The sequence below is a fragment of the Panthera pardus genome, unplaced genomic scaffold (assembly GCF_024362965.1).
Source record: "Panthera pardus isolate Hobbes unplaced genomic scaffold, ASM2436296v1 HiC_scaffold_11, whole genome shotgun sequence".
NCBI lineage: Eukaryota > Metazoa > Chordata > Mammalia > Carnivora > Felidae > Panthera > Panthera pardus.
In genome coordinates, this window is record NW_026526666.1 from 99,347,768 (window position 1) to 99,371,595 (window position 23,828).

At 44.6% G+C, this 23,828-nt stretch overlaps 2 protein-coding genes across 29 annotated transcripts in view; one reads left to right on the top strand and one right to left on the bottom strand.

Annotated features, from left to right (window-relative positions):
* Positions 1–8,862, bottom strand: part of KIF1B (kinesin family member 1B) — a 144,328-nt gene extending 135,466 nt beyond the window's left edge. For 9 of the 28 annotated variants that reach the window (XM_053899002.1, XM_053898994.1, XM_053898997.1 and 6 more), the window contains exon 1: positions 8,530–8,848. The gene's annotated coding sequence lies outside the window, so the exon portion shown is untranslated. Of the gene's footprint in view, positions 1–7,604; positions 7,628–8,021; positions 8,253–8,529 lie in introns of those variants that run through there. The other 19 variants (XM_053899003.1, XM_053899001.1, XM_053899007.1 and 16 more) reach the window with 6 other exon arrangements.
* DFFA (DNA fragmentation factor subunit alpha) overlaps positions 1–23,828 on the top strand; it is a 244,621-nt gene that overhangs the window by 213,122 nt on the left and 7,671 nt on the right. The window lies entirely within an intron of this gene.

A 23,828-nucleotide genomic window follows, 5' to 3' on the forward strand; every position in this document is an offset into this window, starting at 1 on the left:
CCAGGAGAAGGTCAAATGTCACCATAAAGCAAAAAGCATTAAGTCATATATTCCTTAACGTGCCCCTTTTTGAGCCAAAAGTGATACCTTCTTTCTCTTTGCTCCTTAGAAATGTTGTGTTGATTCTTCCATTTTTCTACTTATTCCATTCTGCCCGATGTTGCAATCAGTATTTCACTTAACTCTCCTACACAGACACATTATTCAATACATATGTCACAACTGAAAATAGAATTTAAATAAGAAATTTAGATTTTTAAATTCAATATTCACACAATTTGCTATATAGCAGCAGATTTACAACAGCAATAAGCACTCTATTTCAAAGATCATCTTTTCCACTGAATTATGGTTTCAAGAATGAATTATAACTTGAAGAATGAGTGGGTACCCAAAAGTAAGCATCAGCAGCTAATGAGACCATTTTGAGACTCTATGAAAACTTCATTATTATAAGTTTCACATCTCTCAATCCAATACTTTCCCTGAGAAACAAACAGATTTTAGGATCCAATACTCTGTGTCCCTGATCATGGCTATACTGATAAAATGGCCCACCAAAAGGTAAGAATTTTTGTATGTGTATGAGTTACCTGTCTATTCTTGGTCTTTGACTCTATAAACAAAAAGCAGCCATGAGTCAAGCTGTGAAAACTCAAAACGAATCACATGTTGGAAAAGCTTCTTTCTGCACTCTAACCCAGTGCCAAGAATCAGACTGCACAGAAAGTCTCCTGACAGATCAGATTTTCAATCTCAAATGGGGTTAAACCAGCTCACCCAGGCTCCCCAACTGTTTTCTTTTAACCGCTATCTAAAGTAAGTTTTAAAATACAGTTTTAAAACTGTCACTGCGGTTTTAAATAAAAGGAAAAGACGTTTTTCAAGGACATTTTTTAAAAAAGTAATCCAACCGCTTTTCAAACTGAGAATACAACATTAAAATATAACCAGTCTTTTTTTATGAAGGATATGACTAATATGGTTCAGATATATAACTTTATATAAAGATAAATCTGAGCAGAAAACTCATTATTTGTCACTGCAATTAAGAAATCTAGGATCCTCCTTTCCACTCGTAACATGATTTTTTTTAAATGTTTTCATTTATTTTTGAGGGACAGAGAGAGACAGAGCATGAGCAGGGGAGGGACAGAGAGAGACAGGAGACAGAGAATCTGAAGCAGGCTCCAGGCTCTGAGCTGTCAGCACAGAGCCCAACGTGGGGCTCAAACCCACAAACCGTGAGATCGTGACCTGAGCCAAAGTCAGACATCTAACCAACTGAGCCACCCAGGTGCCCTTCACTCGTAACATGATGTTATTCATAAACCAAGAGGTGCATCAAGAGACAACAGTTCCTAGGCGCTGGCTCAGTTGGTAGAGCATGTGACTCTTGATCTTGGGGTCAGGAGTTTGAGCCCCATGTTGGGCACAGAGCTTACTTAAAAATAAAAATAAATAGGAGCAGCTGGGTGGCTCAGTTGGCTAAGTGTCTGACTGTTGATTTTGGCTCAGGTCATGATCTCACAGTAGTGAGATAGAGCCCCCTTTAGGCTCTGTATTGAGCGTAGAGCCTGCTTAAGATTCTCTCTCTCCCTCTGCCCCTCCCCCACTCTGCACATACATGTGCACTCTCCTAAATAAATAAAAAATAAATAAGAGACAACAGCTCTTGTGGCTTAAAATAAAGTATTCCAAATGACAGTGATGTTTTTTCTTTTTTCTTTAAAAGGACAGTTAATACTAAACTCTAGTAAGTCAGTTCGTTCTAATACCTGAAGCTACATCTCATAATTTTATTTTGGCAGATCTGCTGGGAATTCTGCCACTTAAATTTCAACATTCCACTGAAGCTCTTCTATTGTCAAAGTGAATGACAGACAACACCTCCTCCTGGCAATGTCCAGGCTAAAGTCAACTCAGCTCGGTCATAGTATAGAAATGGTAAGTTTCAATCAGAGGTTAATTCAAATTTGGTATGAGTCAAGGTTCCCTCCTTCTGAAATCTGCCCTGACCACACCTCTGCAGCTACCTGCCCGGGAGGTAGCTTACTACCTGGGCAAGAATGCAGGTCAGACTTTTCCGTGTGTTGATAATATGCCAATCTTGATAAACCAGCACCGAAAGTTTAATAGATATGTTTTCATTTAGATGACAACACAGAATACAAGTATTCCAAACTCTCACAAGGGTTAAATAATGAGTTTTCTGCTCTGATTTATCTTTATATAAAGTTATATATCTGAACCATATTAGTCATAGCCTTCATAAAAAAAGACTGGTTATATTTTGATGTATTTGCAGTTTGAAAAGCAAGTTGGATTACTTTTTTTAAAAAGGTCCTTGAAAAACATCTTTTCCTTTTATTTAAAGACCTGTTAAAAACACCGAGTGTGGGGGTGTCTGGGTGGCTCAGTTAGTTAAGCGTCTGACTCCCAGTTTCAGCTCAGGTCATGATCTCACAGTTTCGTGGGTTTGAGCCGCGTGTCAGGCTCTGTGCTGACCGTGCAGAGCCTATTTGGGATCCTCTCTCTCCCTCTCTCTCTCTCTCTGCCCTTCCCCTGCTCACAGTGTCTTTGTCTCTCTCAAAATAAAAACATAAACTTTAAAATATTATAAAAAATGTGGTGCCTGGGTGGCTCAGTCAGTTGAGCGTCTGACTTTGGCTCAGGTCATGATCTCGTGGTTTATGGGTTCGAGCCCCCGCATCAGGCTCTGTGCTGACAGCTCAGAGCCTGGAGCCTGCTTCAGATTCTGTGTCTCCCTCTCTCTCTGCACCTCCCCACCCCCACTCACACTCTGTCTCTCTCTCCTTCAAAAATAAATAAACATTAAAAAATTAAAAAAAAAAAACTCTTAGTGTATGTATATAACATATGTATATATCAGTATGTCTATAACACATTTCTCTTACAATAATATTCAAATTTATTGAAAAAAAGTTTCTCTTTATGAACCATTATATATAGCCATTATATGTGTGTATAATTTACCTTTCCCTTTTTCCCTTGACTTCTAAAAGTTTCAAAACTAAATTATAATAACCACATTACATAAATTGCTGTAATGTGTTTATTTAGTTTTTCCTCCTGTTACACAAAGCTTTGTTTTTTATCTATACTTTAACAGCCCCTCTGTATTTATGGTACTTGTGGTAGGCTGCTCAAATCCTTTTTAGAAGCGGTAAGTGGTACAAACTGTAAACAAATAAAACATTCCGGCAATAAACCTATTCTGCTATTTAACATCAGAAATATGTTATGTCAAAATTCTAGTTCCTAAAAACAGAAGCTTTAAAAATTATACAAAAATTTGTGTTGAATGAATCTGAAAACAGTGTTGAGTGGCCAGAAAAGCAGGCCAAGATCTGAAACCAGATCCACCAAATAGAAGCAGACAAAAGCTCAATTAAGGAGGGGAGTGTGAACTTCCAGTACTGTGAAGGCATGAAGTGTGTCCCCTGGTTTTGGCAGTAAAAGGCTGGAAGCCAGAGCAAGAGCAGGTGTCAGCAAAGTGAGGGCCACTGAAGCCAGTCTGTGGTGGGCTGGGGAGTAATTAGGAGGCTAGAAAGTGGATACAAGTATCCTCCTTGCTTCCAGAACTCGACAGGAGAGTAACAGCTAGGAGGAAACACGAATGAAGGAAGGATTTTTCTCCCCTGCTTCCCTTTTTTTATTAGGAGAGATCTGCATGTTTCTATGCTTTATTCAACAGCTATTTACTAGGTGCCTAGGTGCCTGTGACAGGCATTTCTAGGAGTCTGGGATAAATCAATGAATGAAACAGATAAACATCCTTGCCATGGAGGAGCTTACATCCTAGGAGGGGAAGTGGGGACACTAAAATAATAATTTATACAGAATGCTACATGATCATAAGCATTACCAGGGAGGGAGAAGTACAGCAGAGGCAGGTGTCTGGTGGGGAGGAACGCTGTGCAGGTGCATAAATGAGGTCAGGTTGGGCCTGTTGAGGTGATGAGGTGTAAGCAAAGACTTGAAGGAGGTGAAGGAGTTAGCCAAGCAGCGTTCAGGGAAGAGCACTCTAGGTCCGAGCAAAGGCCCTAAGGTGGGACTGTGGAGAAACTGCAAAAGGGGACAGGAGTAACCAATACGGCAAGTCCCTAAGATTACAAGGCAGTGCTAATATCCAGGACACAGGCTGAGGGATTAGCTAAGTCAGGGGGAGTAACTCCTCACGACACTTGAGGAAAGAAGGTAAGAAAGAAGGCAGAGAATTCTGTAAGTAGAGGAAAGGGAAGAAGGGGTGGGGGAGACCATGCCTTCTTTTCCCTATGAGGTGGTAGGTAAGGTTTTATGCCAAACATGGGGCCGTGGGGAGGCTTGAGTAAGGCAGTCAAAATGTTAGAAAAGTCACTGTGGAAGACAGGGGAGGGAGCTGACCAGAATTACTTCGACACCAAAGACAGGTTCGGAGGAGACCTAAGATTCCGCATTAATCGTGGCACTACCCCCTAGCACTGTGAGATTTCTCCCTGGCAGACTGAAAACAGAAGGTACGGATGGGAAGACGGATGCAAGGCTGGCATGTGCATAATGGGTCTTGCAGAATAATGAATTAGAAACTGCAAGTGCCAGTCAGAAAATAGCTAGAGCAATGCACCCCACAAGTCACGCGGAAGGAAAAGCTGGAAGAGGCTGCTGCACCAGGAGACTTGAGGTACAAGAGCACACAGAAAAAGACGATAGAAGTGAGAGCTGTAAGTGATCAGAACTTCATCCAGAGCTGCAGGCCAATCTGAGATCTGAAGACAAACCTGAAGGCTACGATAAGTGAAGAAGATGTGGCCACAACAGTGAGTTATGGGAACATGGGAGCATGAAGCCAACGTTTGCTTGAGCTGAAGTCAAGGAATTTTACAGTTAAAGGTAGTTAGTTACAGAACTTCAGTATAGCCGTTAGGTATTTCTAATGACTCGGGGTGGGAGAGTCACTTAGCCTGTTTCTTCATCTGTAAAATGGGAGTCATAGTATCTATTTCGTATAGTTGTTACAAGGATTAAAATAGAGGGGCGCCTGCGCGGCTCAGTCGGTTAAGCTCATGATCTCACGGTTTTGTGAGTTTCAGCCCCAAATCGGGCTCTGTGCTGACAATGTGGAGCTACTGGGGATTCTCTCTCTCTCTGCCCCTCCCCACTCACGCTGTCTCTGTCTCTTTCAAAATAGGTAAACTTTAAAAAAAAATTTTTTTTAAACAAGGATTAGTGAATAATGCAAAGTGCTTGGAAAAGAGCCTGGCACATTAGAAAGAGCTCAATGAGAATAAGCTATTTTGTCAATATTGTTGTTGTTACTGTTTATACAGTCATTGACATCTGCCAGGATGATGTCAGAAGCTCAGATGGAAGGGAGAACTAATCCAAGTATCAATGATATCAAACAGAGCAATGGTAGAGGATGGTACAGTTGAATGATATGCTTTGGCATAGACAATGTGGTATTAAATATCAAAAAAAAATTTTAATCCATCGTTTACGATCTTTTGGCTTCAAACACATATACAAACACAAAGCAATCATAAAAGTACCAACTGAGTACTAGAGAAGTATTATATGACAATACAAAAGGGAAAAGGCTCTGATTATAAAAACCATGGAAGCCATCATGGTATGAGCAGTGGTACATTAAATTGTACTAAAACGTAAAAGAGTTGGGAGTTAACTTTATCCTACCATGCCTGTATACAAACAGAAGTTCCTTGAGGGTAAAGAACTAAATCTCTACATGCACTGTCAATAAACTGGTAATGAATGTCATAAAAGTGAGCATAAATGAATCAATGGGCCATTAACCAAAAAGTCCACCTCAAAGAGAAGCCCAAGGACTCTTTTGCAAGGTTTTCCTTGCCACTGGCACATCTGCTTCGTTCATCTTCTATTCCAAGGAGCTGCACAAAGAAAAGTTCTGGAAGTATGTATTTATCCATACTTTTATGAACTCCAGAGATTCACCAGTTTCTGTTTCAACAAGGCCATCTTTCAAAGAGAAAACTACATGAAATAGACAGGCCAGAGTTTCACTTCAGAGCCTTGTAAAATTATATCATATCAGTTTACAAGATCAAAAGGATATGCTTAACTCCTGGAAAAGACCTGCTGTGATTAGCAGCCTGGGAAGGAGTTTACAAACTAGGAAGCAGGGGCCTATTGTCATCCTTTACTTTGTACCCAGAACAAGCCCTTGGCAGGGAACTGGGCTAGAAAGCCTTGGTCTTGGAGAGACTCTGTTGGCACTCTTCTTGAGAGTTTATTCCCTGCACAAATTCAAAGTGGGAAAGAGCAAAGAGAAAAAAGGAAAGCTGCATTCATATCTGGTCTTGAAAAGAAAAGTGGTCTGTTTAAAGCCTTCGAAGCTGTACTTAATTGGATAAATTTTGGGAAAACATTCATCAGAGCAGAGCTGCACAGATTCATAAAATTCTGCCTCCAAATCAGATTCACAATCAGGTCTGATTTTATTAAATGCTGAAATTATATTGAACCACAATTCTTCAGATCTTTTGTACTAATAGAGTAACTGTAAAAATTGTTTAACTTAGAAACAGTTCTTAATTGGGGCATGGAATTTTAAAACAAACATTCTGTATTTCTCTCAAGTTAAAGTAATACAAAAAAAAAGCACTAGCTTCTATTGACGCCATTTTTGGTTCAACTAAGTTCTACAAGAAAAGCTTAACAGTAAAAGCAGAAAAATAAAGTATTAAGGCTTTTCTTAGAAAGCCCTATCCGAAAATTTTTAGAGAGTTCAACTTGAGAAGTTTACAGGAATTTGTTCCACAAGAAATAGAGTTTGAAAGCAAAGGGCACCAAGAAGACAGGCATGGCACTTTCCAGGTCCTGTCCACCCTGAGCACGTAGGAGACAGACCGACAGTCTCACACTAAGTTCCATCACTGATCATTTCCGGATCTGTTTCACAATCCCGAGGTGTGTACGATCCTTATACTCTACCCTCACACGGCAAGTGAACTCCGCTTGCCTCACAACCCAACAGCCACACCAAGTTAATTAGAAAAGCACCACCTCACTTAAGAGAACACAAGCTAAGATTTTATTATGACTAAGCTAAGCCGACAAAATGCCAGCCTTTAAATAAAATATCCACCATGATATCACTTAAGAGCTATTCAAATCCAATGACCGTACTTCCCTAGGCCTCAGACAGACCCATCTAGGACACAAAGCAACATATTCAGTGTCGCACAACAGCTGCCTAGAACAGAAAGAGATGGGCGAGCAAGGGATCTGTTGACAATCTAATTTCAGCTACCTCCAGATTCCACAAAGGTGACAACGTGCATCGTCAGAAATACTGCTGCACGCCTCTCTCACTATGAGAATATCCCGGCTTACTAAACCTCTGCGTGGTGAGCTACTCTGAGAAATCCATCCCTGCAATGCAATTAACACTAACTGGAAGCCTCCAGACGGGAAAACTGGCCTTAGCGATCCTCAGATGTGCCCGTGTGCATGTAAGGCATCACCGCCAGGCCTCCACGGCCACAGCACGGGCCATACAAGATGAATACGCAGACACGGTATTTCACCCCAACAAGAAGGGCATCTTGAAGGCACTTTACCATAGAAGCTCACGTAGCAATTCACCACGGAGAAAAAGTGATCTGGGGAGCTCAGGCCCGGTTTTAGGGCCGGAATGCGCTGTGTTGCACGAACAATGACTAGCTTGCTCGAGCAGGCTCCCAACCCCCACGGCTCGGCTTCTGGTGCGGCCAGTCACCCTGAGAGCTGCCAGGGCTGTCACTCGGTGCCTTCCAGCAACCGGACTTGGCTACTGGAGGATTTGTCAGATCATCCTCCCAATATGGCTGCCAGAGTAATCCCGAGCTGCTGCTCGACGCCGAGACCACAGCAGCCTTCCTCGCGGCTGGCCAGCATCCCGCACGCCCCCTCCCTTCCACCGCGCTCCTCGCCAGTCCTCGCGCCCTCGGCGGCGCCCCCCCCACCCCCACCCTCCGCCTCGCCGAGCCCCTTCCTACCTCCATCTGGCAAAGGGGCACAACCACAGTCCCAGTGTCAGCCCCGATGCCAACCCTGACGGGGGAGGGGGGAGAGGGGAGAGGGGATGGGGGAAACGAGACCGGAGGGCTTCCAGGCCGAGCAGCGCCCGCTCCGCGGAGCTGCAGTGTGCGCAGAGGGCGCAGGCAAAACAGACCCGCGGCGGCGGGCAGGCTGACCGCCGGGCACAGCCGGGGCCCGGCAGCTCAGGGGAAGCGGAGGGAAGGTGCGGGTCACTGCGGGGGACCCAGCAGGCCGCTGGACCCGAGCCCGGGGGCTCGCCGGCCCAGGGAGGGCCCCCCGCCCCGCCCCACCCCACCCCACCCCACCCCACCCCAGTCCGCGCCCCGCTGGGGCGGCGCGGCTCCCGCCCCGCCCGGCCCTTCCTCCGCTCAGACCCCGCCCGGTCCCGGCCCGCCCCTCCCCCCCGGGCGGCCCCCTCCCCAGCCCGGCGGCGGCGAGCCAGCCGCTGCCCGCCCCCCGCCTTACCTCAGCCGCGCTACGGACCGACGGGCGGACGGGCGGGCCGGGTCAGCAGGCGACACGGCGCGCGGGGGCGCGGGGGGCCCGGCACCGAAGCGCCTCAGCGCGAGCAGCGGCCGCCGCGAGCCGCAGGGCACCGCTCCGCAGCCCCATCACGCAGCGGCCCGGCGCCGCATCGAGGGCCGCGGCGCGGGGAGGGCGAGAACACGGGACGCCGGGGCGCGGCGGCGACGGAGCCGGCGGTGGCGGCCGCAGCGGACGGGGAGCGGCTCGGACTCGCGCTGGCGCCTCCCAGGGCTGCCGCCGTCTGACTGACCCGCGTCGGTCCTCGCGAAGCTCCGCCCGCGGCCGCCCGCGCCGGACACCGCCCCGAGCCCGGCCACCGCTCGTCACCTCGGCCCGCCCCGACGTCCGCGATTGACGCGGGGGACAGCCAATCGGAGCTTAGAGCTCGAGACTGCCGGCCAATCGCAGGGTGAGCCGGAGAGAGGTTGGGGCGAGGAGCTGCGGAGATGCCGGGGCGCCTCCTGGTGGCCCGGGAGCCGGCGGGGGTGCGGGGCTACTGGGCTTGCGGGGTTGGGGAGGCCGGCGCCCAGAGTCCCCTCCCGGTTGACCCGCGAAGGACGTTAGTCGGCAGCAGTCGCGCCCGGCCCACCTGCTGATCCACCTTGAACAAAGCTTGGCCAAGTGGGGCGGGGCGGGACTGTGGGGACCTGACGCCTTCGGAGGGGCTGAGATGCGTATGGGAGGCAGCCGAGTGTGCAGTCATTGTCCGTTTGGAAAGCTGCTCACACGTTGAAGCCGCCGAGCACGGCGCAGTCGGAATTGAAACACGCAAGGGGATGAGTGTATTATCCCGCAGCAAGCTTTCCGGCCTATTCTTATCGAGCCCGATCACAACACCTCCCACACGCCACCTTGGGAGAAAAGGCGGAATGAGTAATGGAAAAGCATGACTTAGTGGGCATTCCACTCGTCTCCTTGGGAGACCGCGTAAGGGCCGTGAGTAAAGGAACAAAATGCTTTGTATCGTCTCTGAGCTAAGGACCCGAGCTCCCCTCTGGGAGATGCCCTTGAAGAGGGGGGTTGTTGGAATTCAGCAACCCGGACAACACGAACAGTCTAGTAGCGATTTTTTTAAAAATCAGACTTAGATTCAGCTCAAAAGGCAAAGCCCACAACTGTTCGTGAGCGGTCCAATTCAGTACTTAATGAAATACAATAGTCACCAGCATATATGTGCAATTATCATGCCAAGCACTATTATTTTATTAGGTTGTGAAATGCTTTCCTATTTACTAACAGACAATGAAAGTAAAATAGGATTTTCACCCTGAATTCAATACAGTTTTGGATGTACAAAGCCTTACTTATAAGCAGACACTAAAACACCGAAATTAATTCCCTACGCTAATGATTTTGGAAAATCCCCATCCCCACTAAAGTCCTCATACTCTCTATCCAGTCAACATTTATTGAACGTTTCTCATTTTATTTAGAATTTCAGCTCCACCTACCTGCAAAAGGATTTGACATAACTTCCCTGGAAGTATAAAAGCAATAAATCTTTATACCATTAACATAGGAGTAAAGTTAATAATTAAAAAAAACAACAACAACAATAAAAGGCTGTATGAATAAGCCGGGTGCATCGAAAGAAAAGTAATGTTAAAAAGCAGAGTCAGGGAATGTGCCACCGCTGAGCACAAAACTCAGCTCTTAGCTTCCTGAAAGCCAGAAGAAAAATGAAATTCCAATGGGCTAATGAACAGAAGTTCATCAGTTCATCAGCAGACACCAACTTTTTCCTTGTTTGGAGCTCTTTGTGTAAGTACTATGATAAGTACCATGGAGAGTTACAAATACCTGGAAGGTAGTTAATCTTGTCTGATCTCTCAATGGAGCTCAATCTAAAAAGAATCTAAAACCTGGTGAAGGGAATGTGGTGGACATCGGCACTGAAATTAAGCAAAACACACTGAGAAGGGTCAATAGAGGCAGGGAAGGCTGTTCTAGGTTTCAAGGCCAAAACAGCCCGCGCTGCATCAGCCTTTTTCTCCTTGGATAGATGAAGTCACTCTGCAGAGCCATTCAATTTCTCAGATTACAGATTTTGTACAAAAGTACCTTTTAAAAACTGTCAAGTTCTAGAAAATTGAATTTAGCCATGGCCCCATTGGGTTATCCCTAGAATGTAAAAAGAACAACATCAAAAGATCTATTAATGGGGCGCCTGGGTGGCTCAGTCAGTAGAGTATGCAACTCTTGATTTTGGGGTTATGAGTTCAAGCCCTGTGTTAGGGCTAGAGTTTGCCTTAAAAAAAGAAAAGAAAAGAGAAGGAAAATGAAGGAAGGAAGGAAGGAAGAAAGAAAAGAAAGAAGAAAAGAATGAATGAAAGAAAGAAAGAGAAAAAGGAAGGAAGGAAGCCTGAGTACTGGATGATTCAGTTGGTTCAGCATCTGATTCTTTTTTTTTTTTAACATTTATTTATTTTTGAGACAGAGAGAGACAGAGCATGAGCATGAACGGGGGAAAGGTCAGAGAGAGGGAGACACAGAATCTGAAACAGGCTCCAGGCTCTGAGCGGTCAGCACAGAGCCCGACGCGGGGCTCGAACTCACGGACCACGAGATCATGACCTGAGCCGAAGTCGGCCGCTTAACCGACTGAGCCACCCAGGCGCCCCAAAAAGTAAAATCTTTAAAAAAAAGACATAAAGATAGCCAACAGACACATGAAAAGATGCTCAACGTCATTCATCATCAGAGAAATGCAAATCAACACCACAATTAGATATTACCTCACACCTGTCAGAATGGCTAAAATCAAAAACACAAGAAGCAAAAAGTGTTGGCGAGGATGTAGAGAAAAAGGAATCCTCATGCACTGTTGGTAGGAATGCAAACTGGTGCAGCCACCGTGGAAGACAGTATGGAGTTTCCCCAAAAATTAAAAATAGAATTACCATATGATCCAGTAAATCCACTGCTGGGTATTTACTCAAAGAATACAAAAACACTAATTCAAAAGGATACATATACCCCTTTGTTTATTACAGTGCTATTTATAACAGCCAAATCTAAAACAGGAGCCCAAGTGTTCATCAGCTGATGAATGAATAAATAAAATGTATGTACATACATACACACACACAGAAATACACACAATGGAATATTACTCAGCCGTAAAAAAGAATGAAATCTAGCCATTTACAACAATATGGATGCAGCTAGAGAGTATGATGCTAAGTGAAATAAGTCAGTCAGAGAAAGACAAATACCATACAATTTTACTCATATGTAGAATTTAAGAAACAAAACCAACAGGGGCACCTGGATGGCTCAGGTGGTATACTATGCAACTCTTGATCTCAGAGTCATGAGTTCAAGCCCTATGTTAGGTGTAGAGTTTACTTTTTTAAAAAAAGAAAGAGGGCAGGGTTGGCTCAGCATCTGACTCTTGATTTCGGCTCAGGTCATGATCTCATGGTTCGTAGGTTCGAGCCCCAAGTCAGGCTCCATACAGACAGTGCAGAGCCTGCTTGGGATTCTTTCTCTCTCCCTCTCTCTCTGACCCTCGTTTTTTTTCTCTCTCTCTCTTTCAAAAAAATAAGAAGGAAGGAAGGAAGGGAGGAACTCTTAACTACAGAGAACAAACTGATGACCAGCAGAGGTGAGGTGAGTGGGGAGATGGGGAAATGGGTGAATGGGATTAAGAGTACACTTTTTTTTTTTAATTTTTTTTAACGTTTTATTTATTTTTGAGACAGAGAGAGACAGAGCATGAACGGGGGAGGGGCAGAGAGAGAGGGAGACACAGAATCGGAAGCAGGCTCCAGGCTCCGAGCCATCAGCCCAGAGCCCGACGTGGGGCTCGAACTCACGGACGGCGAGATCGTGACCTGAGCTGAAGTCGGACGCTTAACCGACTGAGCCACCCAGGCGCCCCAAGAGTACACTTCTTGTGATGAGAACTGAGCAATGTATAGGATCGCTGAATGACTACACCGTATACCTGAAGTGAAATGTAACAGGGTATGTTTATTATACTGGAATTAAGATAAAATTAAATATATCAAAATTAAAAAAAAATCCATCCAGTCACTAAAAATAGAGGGAGATAGTCCTACATTTGGACAGGAAAAAATATTATCAGATTGTCAATCCTCTCCAAGTTTAATCTGTAAACTTAATTAATGTAATTTCAGTGAATGCTCCAACAGGATTTTTCATGGAATTTGACAAGGTGATGATAAAATTCAAATAATAAATCTATTTCGTGTCCATTTAAAAAATTCATATGCTAGAACGAAGACAAGATTATCCACGGCAATTTTTAAGAACGAGATGTGGGGACTTGCCCGTAAGTTAGCAAGATTTTCTGTAACATCATCCTAATTAGAATTCTGTTGCACTGGCACAAGAATATACAAGTCCAGAAATGGAACAGAATAAAGTCCAGACCACATGCATATGGCAATACAACATGTGACAGCATTGGCATTACAAATCAGTGGGAGAATGGTAAACTATACATGATAATAAATAAATGATGCTGGAATAATCATTTACCTATACAGTGAAAAATGTGATGCTTATATCACACCATATAAAAAATAAATTTCAGGTGGAATGCAAGCCTGAATCAGAAAAACAAAGCTTTAAATATTTCAGTAGGAAATATAAAATATTTTATGATGATGAATGAAGAAAAAAAAATTTTTTAATGTTTATTTATTTTTAAGAGAGCTAGAGAGACAGACTGAGGGAGGGGAGGGGCGGACAGAGAGGGAGACACAGAATCCGAAGCAGGCTCCAGGCTCTAAGCTGTCAGCGCAGAGCCCAATGCGGGGCTCGAATCACGAACTGTGAGATCATGACCTGAACCAAAATCAAGAGTCCATGCTAGTCGGTCAAACGTAGGACTCTTAATTTCAGCTCAGGTCATGATCTCATGGTTTGTGAGACCAAGCCCTGCGTCCAGCTCCATGCTATCAGCATGAAGCCTGCTTGGGATTCTCTCTCTCCTTCTTTCTCTCTTTGCCCCACCCCTGTTCATGTGTACTCTCTCACATGCAAAATAAACAAATAAATAAACATTTAAAAAAAAGAATATTCCTTTTTTAAAAAATCTGTTTTATTTATAGGGCGCCTGGCTGGCTCAGTCTGTAAAGCATGCGACTTGTAATCTCCGGGTCATGAATTCAAGTCCCACGTTGGGTGTGGAGCTTACTTAAAAACAAAACAAAAACAAAAACAAAAACTTCAGGGGTACCTGGGTGGCTCCGTTGGTTAAGCGTCCGACCTTGTCTCGGGTCATGATCTCATGGTTCATGAGTTTCAGGCCTGTGTCAGGCTCTGTGCTGACAGAGCCTGGAGCCTGCTTCGGATTCTGTGTGTGTCTCTCTCTCCATGCCCCTCCCCTGCTTGTTCTCTCTCTATCTCTCAAAAGTAAATAAACACGGGAAAAAAATTTTTAATTAAAAAAAAATCTTTACTTATTTATTTGAAATAAACTCTACACCCAATGTGGGGCTCAAACTCATGACCCTGAGATCAAGAGTTACACGCTCCACCAGCTGAGCCACCCAGACGCCCCCAATAAGGAAAAATATTTTAAACATGAAACAAACACTAAACAAAAAAGACATTAATTTGGCTATAATTTTAAAAAACAAAACACTTATATACAACAAAAGATACCATAAAACAAAGGAAACAACAAACCATAGATTGGACAAATATGTTTGCACCAACTATAACCTGCAAAGCGGTCAGAATATAAAAGAAATCCAATCGATTTACAATAATATAAGCCAATATGAAAAATAGAAACAACCTAACAGAAAAACAACGTGCAAAGGGACATGAGTAGGCAATTCACAGAAGAAGGGAAAGACGCTTAAATCATGGAAATGAGACACCACGCCAAACCCAGCAAATTGCCAGACGTGGAAAATGTAACAATACCAAGTAATGGAAGGGAAGGCAACGGGACGGCTATTCTGGAAAATCTGTTAGCAGCCAGGCAAACAGTAGATGAGCACAGTCCCGTAACCCACCAATTCTTTTTCCAGTAGATACTTTAGGGAAAGTCTTGCACAGGTAGGTAAGGAAACAGGTCCAAGGATGTGGACTTTGCAATGTTGTTTGCCATAGGGAAAAGTCGAAACGCCCATCAACAAGAGGTTGGATGAATAAATTGTGATATAGTCATACGATGGAATGCTATGTGGCAACTAAAGTCAATGGTCCGGACCTACATTGAACCACGCATCTGCAGCAGTCACGGCCCAGTTAGAAAATATAAACCATGGTAGCCGTGACAAACACGGGAGGTTTTTTTTTTTTTTAGTTTATTTATTTATTTTGAGAGAGAGGGGAGGAGAGAGAGAACGAGAGGGGCAGAGGGAGAGGGAGAGAGAATCCCAAGCAGGCTCCACACTGACAGCAGGGCTTGAACCCACGAACTGCAAGATCATGACCTGAGCTGAAGCCAACAGTCACACGCCCAACCGTCTGAGCCACCCAGGCGCCCCAAACGCAGGAGGTTTAATAGAGGAATTGGTGGGGCGCCTGGGTGGCTCAGTCGGTTAAGCGTCTGACTTGGGCTCAGGTCATGATCTCACAGTCTGTGAGTGCGGGCCCCGCATCGGGCTCTGTGCTGACAGCTCAGAGCCTGGAGCCTGCTTCGGACTCTGTGTCTCCCCCTCTCTCTGCCCCTCCCCTGCTCATACCCTGTCTCTGTCTCTCTCAAAAATAGGTAAACATTTAAAAAATTTTTTTTAAAAAGAAGATATTTCATCATTGGGGTACCTGGGTGGCTCAGTCGGTTAAACATCTGACTTCGGCTCAGGTCACGATCTCATGGTTCGTGAGTTCAAGCCCTGCATCCGGCTCCGTGCTGGCAGTGCGGAGCCTGCTTGGGATTCTCTGTCTCTCTCCTTCTCTCACTGCCCCTCCCCCGTCAATATAAATAAATAAACTTAAAAAAAGAAAAGAAACTATTTCATCGTTTAAAAATGGCGTTTGTCCAAAGGCATCCCAACTGCGACCCCACCAGTAATCCTCTGCGGGCTGGGTCAGCAGCTGGATCCGAGGGGCCAGGACTCCCCCGCGGCAGCTGGGCGAGCAAGAGGGGCCGAGTGGGCGGGAGGCCATAAGCCATAATCCTCTCTCTGACCTGGTTTTAAGATGCGCTGGTCGAACAGCCTGTACTGTGAAAGGTCACTGCGTCTTGGCCAAACAGTTGGCCTTCCTGACTCAGAGTCCATATTTGTTCAAAACTGCCACATGCAGCCACTTGCACTGATGAAAATGCAGGAAGAGCCCGCTTTTACCTCTGGGAGAATTAAGACCGCAGTCCTCTGTAGGACGATCCAAGCCCATGAAGAGAATTATCTTCTGTTTATTTTAACCAAGGTCAGGTAACACATGTACTTAAGTCTTGGATCATGTTGCACATTTAAAAATAGAACTGCTTATATGTTTAGACGTAGGAGGCTACTGTGTTGAAGCTAGAAAATATCTGTGTTTTTAATACAAAGCCCTTGTAAATATTAATTAACATCTATTTGGCATAAGTATGGGTGTACAGATGTATTAAACACTGTATTAAATAACAACAATACAGGGGCGCCTGGGTGGCTCAGTCGGTTAAGTGTCTGACTTTGGCTCATGATCTCGCAGTTTACGAGTTCGAGCCCCGCATCGGGCTCTGTGCTGACAGCTCAGAGCCTGGAGCCTGCTTCAGGTTCTGTGTCTCCCTCTCTCTCTGCCCCTCCCCGGCTCATGCTCTGTCACTCTCTCAAAAATAAATAAAGATTAAAAAAAAAATTTTTTTTAATGTAAAAGTCATGTGTAAGATCTCAGAAAACATAGCTACCTGACAACATTTGGATCCAAAGGATTTTGCCTATCTCTAAAAGCCAAGTGAATGCAAAAAGTGAATTCTGATACTGCCTGGAATAGTCAAAATCATGCTGCAGGATGCAAACACAATTCTAGGAAAGTAATTTCAAAAATACATTGAGTAGGACAAAGCTTACACCTTTGAAAATAAGTTTCTAGTCTTCTAGACAAGAATAAAGAGGGAAAAAAAAAGTCTTTGCCTGGGAGCACATTTTCTGAAGTTCCTAAAGGCAAGAGAAAAATCCATTGGGGTCATTTTTTTTTTTTCCTTTTCCTCCAATGTTCAATTATAATGAAATGAGTCCGTTTACAAGGAATGTATACATCATAGTGTAAGTTAGCACAATTGCCAAGATCACCCTGGCCCTGAGGACCCCATAGTAAATACCAAACAATCCACGCGGAAGTAATGAATCAAGAACCAAACACTGATATTTTTGCAAAGACTAAGAGAATGGGAAATTTTAATTTGGTGTGTTCCCTTACTTCCCACGATTAGTGCAAGGTTTTGTTTTAATCAGCTGCTGGCTCTTTGCGAACACAGTCAGCTGTAATCAGCATGTCTGGCTATTTGCCCCGGTCATGACTGGGCAATCTATCATTTCAGCCAGATAAGAATACTCTGCATAGATTCCCCTCCTCTGAATTGCAGCTTATGTACGCATCGTGCTTCTGTAACAGGCATTTTTTACTAATTAGGGACAACCTTGTATCAATTAACTTTGGTCTTAAAGCCATGATTAAAGAAACCAAATCGTCGTTTCTGGGCATTGCTGTGCCAGTGACAGATGGCCCCGGCACATGAGCAGAAGACGGTGCTTGAAATGGGCTTCCTGTGGCTCCAGGGAGTCCAGCCCACAGGAGGGATGCCTGGGACATGACAATGGGGACGGTCTGGGCAAAATGGAGAGCTGGGAGCACAATGCCCACAGCTCAACAGTGCTCAGTAGAGGTAGGATATCTCAAATGACCCCACCGTCTCCACCTTTCCTGAATCCCCAGTCCAAGGAGACTCCCCTCAAGACATAGCCCTCTCCAAGGCTCCAGCTCTCGGACAGTGTCTCTAGGAAATTGCATTTTCTTACCCTCGCATATAGCATAACCACCTGAGATGAATATCTAATTCATGCTGAAAACGCATCTCCTGGGAAGAGGGAGTAGAGAGGGGTTGAGGGCACGTGGTCTTTTCAGTCCGGCTGTTTGGATTCTAATTCTGTCATTTGCTCTGTGCCCTTGAGCACATAACCCTTGGTTTCCTCATCTCTAAAATGGGAATGAAGATAATGCCTTATTCGCTCTTCACGTTGTGAGAACCAGAGGAGATGTAAGTGTAAAGCACGATGCCTGGGGCACCATCATGTTACTAATATACTGACTTTAGGGGCGTGTGGCTGGCTCAGTCACCTAAGCATCTGACTTCAGCTCAGGTCATGATCTCATGGTTCCTGAGTTTGAGCCCCCCATGGGGCTCTGCAATGACAATGCGGAGCCTGCCTGGGATTCTCGCTCTCTCCCTCTCTCTCTGCCCCTCCCCAACTTGCTTGCTCTCTCTCTCGCTCTCTCTCTCAAAATAAATGAATAAACTTACAAAAAAATGTTTTTAATAATTTGATTAACAACAACAATGATAATGAAGCCATGGTCTCATCAAGTCAAGAAATGACCTCATTGAATCTTTATTCTCTCTTTCCTGCTCTCTCTCTGAATGATCCCCCATCATGCCTTTGCTTTGGTTCCTGTCTACACATTACAGAGTCACAGCAGCTAAAACGCTACAGTGAAATAAATCTGCTTCATTCTGGCTGTGGGATCATGGGCAAGTCAATGCCTCTAGACTTTGGCTTTTGATTGATTAGAGTAGATGAATTCTAAAGTAAGTCTAGGTTCAACTATCTTAGCATGGAATTTTTTTTTCATCCTCTCCAAGAAAGAGGAAGAATTTAAACAGATGATGGTGCTGATGATGGTAGGGATAGTGATGACAGCAGCCGATATTTACTGAGCATGGTCTCTAACCTAAGGACTACATGAAACATTCCATATTCATCGTCTCACCTAATCTTCGAAACAGCCCTATGAAATAAACCACTCCTGTCGTTCACATACCGTTCATATTGTTCACCCAACAATGCTGGGTCCTAATCCCTGGAACCTGTCAACGTTACCTTATACGGAAACAGGGTCTTTGTAGATGTGTTAAGGATTTTAAGATGCAGAGATTATCCTGAATTATCAAGCGGGACCCTAAAGGCAATCGTATGTATCCTTATAAGAGGAAGGCAGAGAGAGATACGACTGCACACACAGACGTGCCGACAGCAGTGTGATCATGGAGGCAGAGCCTGGAGGGGATACACCCACAAGCCCAGCGAGGGGCACCAGCAGCCTCCAGAAGCTAGAAGAAGCAAGGAACAAATTTTCCCTTAGAGCCTCTGGAAGGAGCACAGCCTGGTCCACCCTTAGATTTTTCAGCCCATGATACTGATTCTGGACTTCTGGCCTCTAGAAATGTGAGAGAATAAAACTCTGTCGTTGTAAATCAATCACCTGTTTGATTGTTACTGAAGCCACAGGAAACTCACACCAACTCATTTATTCAAGGTGGTGGAGTCAGGATGCAAATCCGTCAACGTCCGGCTCCACACCCCATGCTGTTCACAGCATGCCCCTTTGACACACACGCACACGCACGCACGCACACGCACACACAAACAGAAACGGACTAAGTATTAACTAAGAAAGCGGAAGACAAAGAACTGCAATTCTGTCCGTAGCAAGGTAGTCATCTAAGTGTTGGATCCAACCAAGCTCAGTTCTCCATGCTGCAAACATCTCTGCTTTAGAAACACTGCTGTGAAAGTTTACTCTCCCACACGCTTGACATCGAAATTAGGTCATACCTGCACCACAGCCAAGAATGTGTGCACTCCAGCGGGAAGATACACTCTGTGAAAAGAGAAAAGAGGATAGATACATTTAGTTTACAGCTGAAGAGGTTACTTGGCAGTAACTTCAGGCTCAGTCCACGCTGGGCAATCAGAGAAACAGAAGCCACTTATCTTTTTAAAAGGTTTGTTTCCTTCTCTTCCCCTTCAATTGGGACTTGGTCTTCAATTTTCTCAAAAGGAAAGTGAGTCAGAACTAAGACCTTGATTTTTATTCCCCTCACTTGCTACCTTCCTGACTCTTTGGGTTCCCAAGCAAATCAATGGATGGGAGACGTGGGATTTGGGGGTTGAATTTAATCCTAATCTACAAATGAGCCCACATTTTTTCCTCTGTAGGAACAGGACCTTCAGTTCAGACTCTTAGTACTCATTAAACCTTCTAGTTTATACTCTGAGCCTGGAATACTCATCAATCAGTGCATGACTGATAGTCCCTCAGTCCACTAACTTTATTCATTTTATCCACCCCTGCAGCACCTTTGGACATTTAAATGAATATGCACAAAGTTTTAAGATCCATGGTCATAATAGGATGGTCTGCAATGCTCTAAATTCAATGTTCTCCTCTATGGGCACAAAGTAGGAGCATGGAGAGAACTGAGGTTGGGGCGCCCTTGGCTGCCAGAGTATTTTTCAATCATCCTGAAGAAATCAACTGGAAAAGAAAACTGTTTTCACATCACTGATGGCCCCAGTACGTTGTGGTTTGAAAGGACAATAAAGCACAGCCTTCTAAGACAAGGAGCCTCCGTGGAAGCTAAGCATTTAGATCTATAATATTTATATAAACAGCTGACTCTGTGGTTTTGGGTAGAAATTAAATTTATTTATAAATGTGCTTTTCTTTATAAGAGTTCAATTTTTTTTTTTTTTTTTTGCTCTTTGGAAAAAAAAAATTCATTACATCAGCAATTTCCTTCCAACAATGTCATGTTCACAGGTTAACACACTCATTTCACAAAGAAACTCAAAGGTATAGAAATAAATCTCCAAAGGCTACAAACCCAGTTATGACAATCAACCGTGTCTCTCCTCTCTCCCTCTCACTTTCTCTCTCTCAAACACACACACACACACACACACACACACACACACACACACAGCCTGCACCAAGAGAACTTCAAGGCATCAAGGCACCAGGGTGGGAGACACCATGTTTTGCTCTGTTTTGAAATCCCCATCCAGTCTGGCTGCCCACTTTCTGCCTTCCAACGCGTGGCAATTCCTCCAACGTGCTTAGCTTTCAACAGAACAGTATAAATAATTTAAACCTCCATAAAAAGTGATACATGAGATGAAAGGACGAGCGATTTAAAGGGGACGGTCTCCTGGAAATCGGCACCACCACCCCCGTTTGTTCCTTTATCCATCCCAGGATCCCACAGGGTTTGGAAACGGCTGAAGCAAAGCTCTTGCCCATATTTCTTTATCTTTGGGGACACACTACTCCAAAGAGTGTGTTATAGTCTTTGCGGGCAGACAGAAACCGATGAGCCTCAGATGTCCACTTAGCAGTCACGTAGTTCCCGGCAAATAATGTAACCCATCTGAGTTTCCATTCCAATCTGGAGAAAGACATGAATAAGAGTATCCACCACAAGGGTTCTTGGGTGATGGGATGCGGCTGGCAGGTACACCACTCAACCCCGCCATGGAGAGGCCAGAGTAGAGAGGGAGGCAGATGAGCCTGAGAAACTGTATAAAAACGGAGAAATCCAGGAGGCGACAGAAGGTGATTGGGCTCTAGGAGGGGAGGTAATGGCAGCACGGAGCAGATCGGGGTGTCAGTCTGAGTAGAGGGGAATCTGGGAAGGGCTGTTGTAGTCCTCCCCCTCCCCATGTCATCTCTGCTGGCTCTGCTTGGGGTGCAGGAGCAGTTTGGGGAGATATAAATGCCTAACTGTGGGGAGGAGCAGACAGCTCATGTTGGAGGACGGCCACATCCCAACTGTTCCCTGCTCCTCCTCCATTCCCTAAGGAACGGGTGATTGCATCCATGTGAAGAGGCCCCTAGAAAAGAACTGCTCACTGGGGCACCTGGCTGGCTCAGTTGGTAAAGCATGAGACTCTTAATCTCTCGGTCATGAGTTCAAGCCCCCTGCAGGGCTTGGAGCCTACTTAACAACAACAACAACAACAACAAACTGTTCAGAAGAGGTACAAGAAGGGGCGCCTGGGGGGCTCAGTCAGTTAAGCTTCTGACTCCTGATATCAGCTCAGGTCATGATCTCACGGTCATGGGATCGAGCCCCAAGTCTAGCTCTGTCCTGAGTGTGGAGCCTGCTTGGGATCCTCTCATCTTCTCTCTGCCCCTCCCCAACTCATGGGTGCATGCACACTCTCTCTCCTCTTCTCTCTCTCTCTCAAATAAAATAAATAAACATAAAAAAACGAGGTACCAAAAGGTTTCCTGAAAGGCACAGTGACATGTAGGGAAAGCCAATGGGGGCTTATGAGGCCTATAATTTAATGCCACCAACCGTAAACTCTGACAGCCTCCCCAACATGCACACACACACACACACACACACACACACACGCTTCACCAGGAGGGCTCAAACTGGGGCCGGACCTCTAGTCTTGCTCACTACACATTATGACCCCCAGGGGAATCTGAGCTCATGAGAAAATAACTACACATCTAAGGAGCAAAACAGCCATACTATAAATCAGAGACAATAAACTGAAAAGCTTATATCTGAGGAAGCAGAGTTAATGGAGTAGATCCAACAAAAACTTCTAATAAGCATAATAAATATCTTCGGTAACAGATACTGAAATAAGCAGTTTTTATTATTATTATTATTATTAAGTAGGCTCCACACCCAATGGGAGGCTTGAACTCATGACCTTGAGATCAAGATTTGAGATCAAGGGTCAGATGCTCCACAGACTGAGCCACAAGGTGTTCCCACAGTCATCTTAAAAAAAAAAAAACCAAAACTACCAAAACCGAATTGGAGATAGAGGGTTCAATAGGAAAATGCATACAAAGAAGGAATTAGAAAATCAGATTGAGAAACTCCACCAGAAGACATCAAAAAGGGAAACGATATAGATGTAGAAATGGCATCCTAGGTTATAATGCTGAATCATTGCGTTATGCAATGTAGTGATTTGAAAATTGGCATCTCTGATGCAGAGAAAAAGTGGGTGGGGAAGCTACTAAAACCAGAAAAAGACACTACAAGAAAAGAAAACTATAAACCAATATCTCTTATGACACAAATGGTCGCTATAGATAGATGCAAACATTCTTAACAAAGTTTTAGCAAATTGAATCAAACAATACATAAAAAGAAAAAACACATGATATCCTAGGGGGATTTCTCCCAGGATTGCAAGGTTTGTTTAACTTTTAAAAATATATTGGTATCAGGGCTCTGTCAGTTAAGCGACCAACTCTTGGTGTCGGCTCAGGTCATGATCTCTTGGTTCGGTGAGACTGAGCCCCGCATGGGGCTCCAAGCTGGCAGTACGGAGGCTGCTTGGGATTTCGTCTCTCCCTCTCTCTCTGTGTCCCTCCCCTACTCGTGCTGTCTCTGTGTCTCTCAAAATAAATACACTTATTTAAAAAATGTATTGGTATCAATTCACCATGTTAGCCTAAATTTTTTTTATTTTATTTTTTTAATGTTTATGTATTTTGAGGTGGGGAGAGGGGCAGAGAAAGAGGGGGATCAAAAGCGGGCTCTGCACTGACTGCACAGAGCCTGATGTGGGGCTCAAACTCACAAACCACGAGATCATGACCTGAGCCAAAGTCAGATGCTCAAACAACTGAGCCACCAGGTGCCCCTAGCCTAAAAATTTCTTTAACTGTATTAGCACTCCAATAGATGCAGAAAATGCATTTGACAAAAATCCCAAATCCAACATCAAATGGACTCTGAAACATATTCAAGAATGTTTACGGCCACATTATCTTTAATAGTCCCAAACTGGTAACAATCCAAGTGTCCCTCAGCAGTTAAAGGGATAAAAAAATCTTTTGGTATACTTAAACAATGAAATATAGGGGCGCCTGGGTGGCTCAGTCGGTTAAGCATCCGACTTCGGCTCAGGTCATGATCTCGCGGTTCGTGGGTTCGAGCCCCGCGTCGGGCTCTGTGCTGCTAGCTCGGAGCCTGGAGCCTGCTTTGGATTCTGTGTCTCCCTCTCTCTCTGCCCCTCCCCTGCTCATGCTCTGTCTCTCTCTGTCTCAAAAATAAATAAATTAATTAAAAAAAAATTTTTTTAAACAATGAAATATATATAGCAATGAAAATAAATGAATCACAGGTAATGCAGCAATTCTGACTATACTCACTTTTTTCTTTCTTTTTTTTTTTTTTTTTTTAGTAGGCTCCACACCCAGCATGGAGCCCAATGTGGGGCTTGAACTCGGGACCCTGACATCAAGTCCTGACCTGAGATCAAGAATCGAAGACCTGGGGCTCCTGGGTC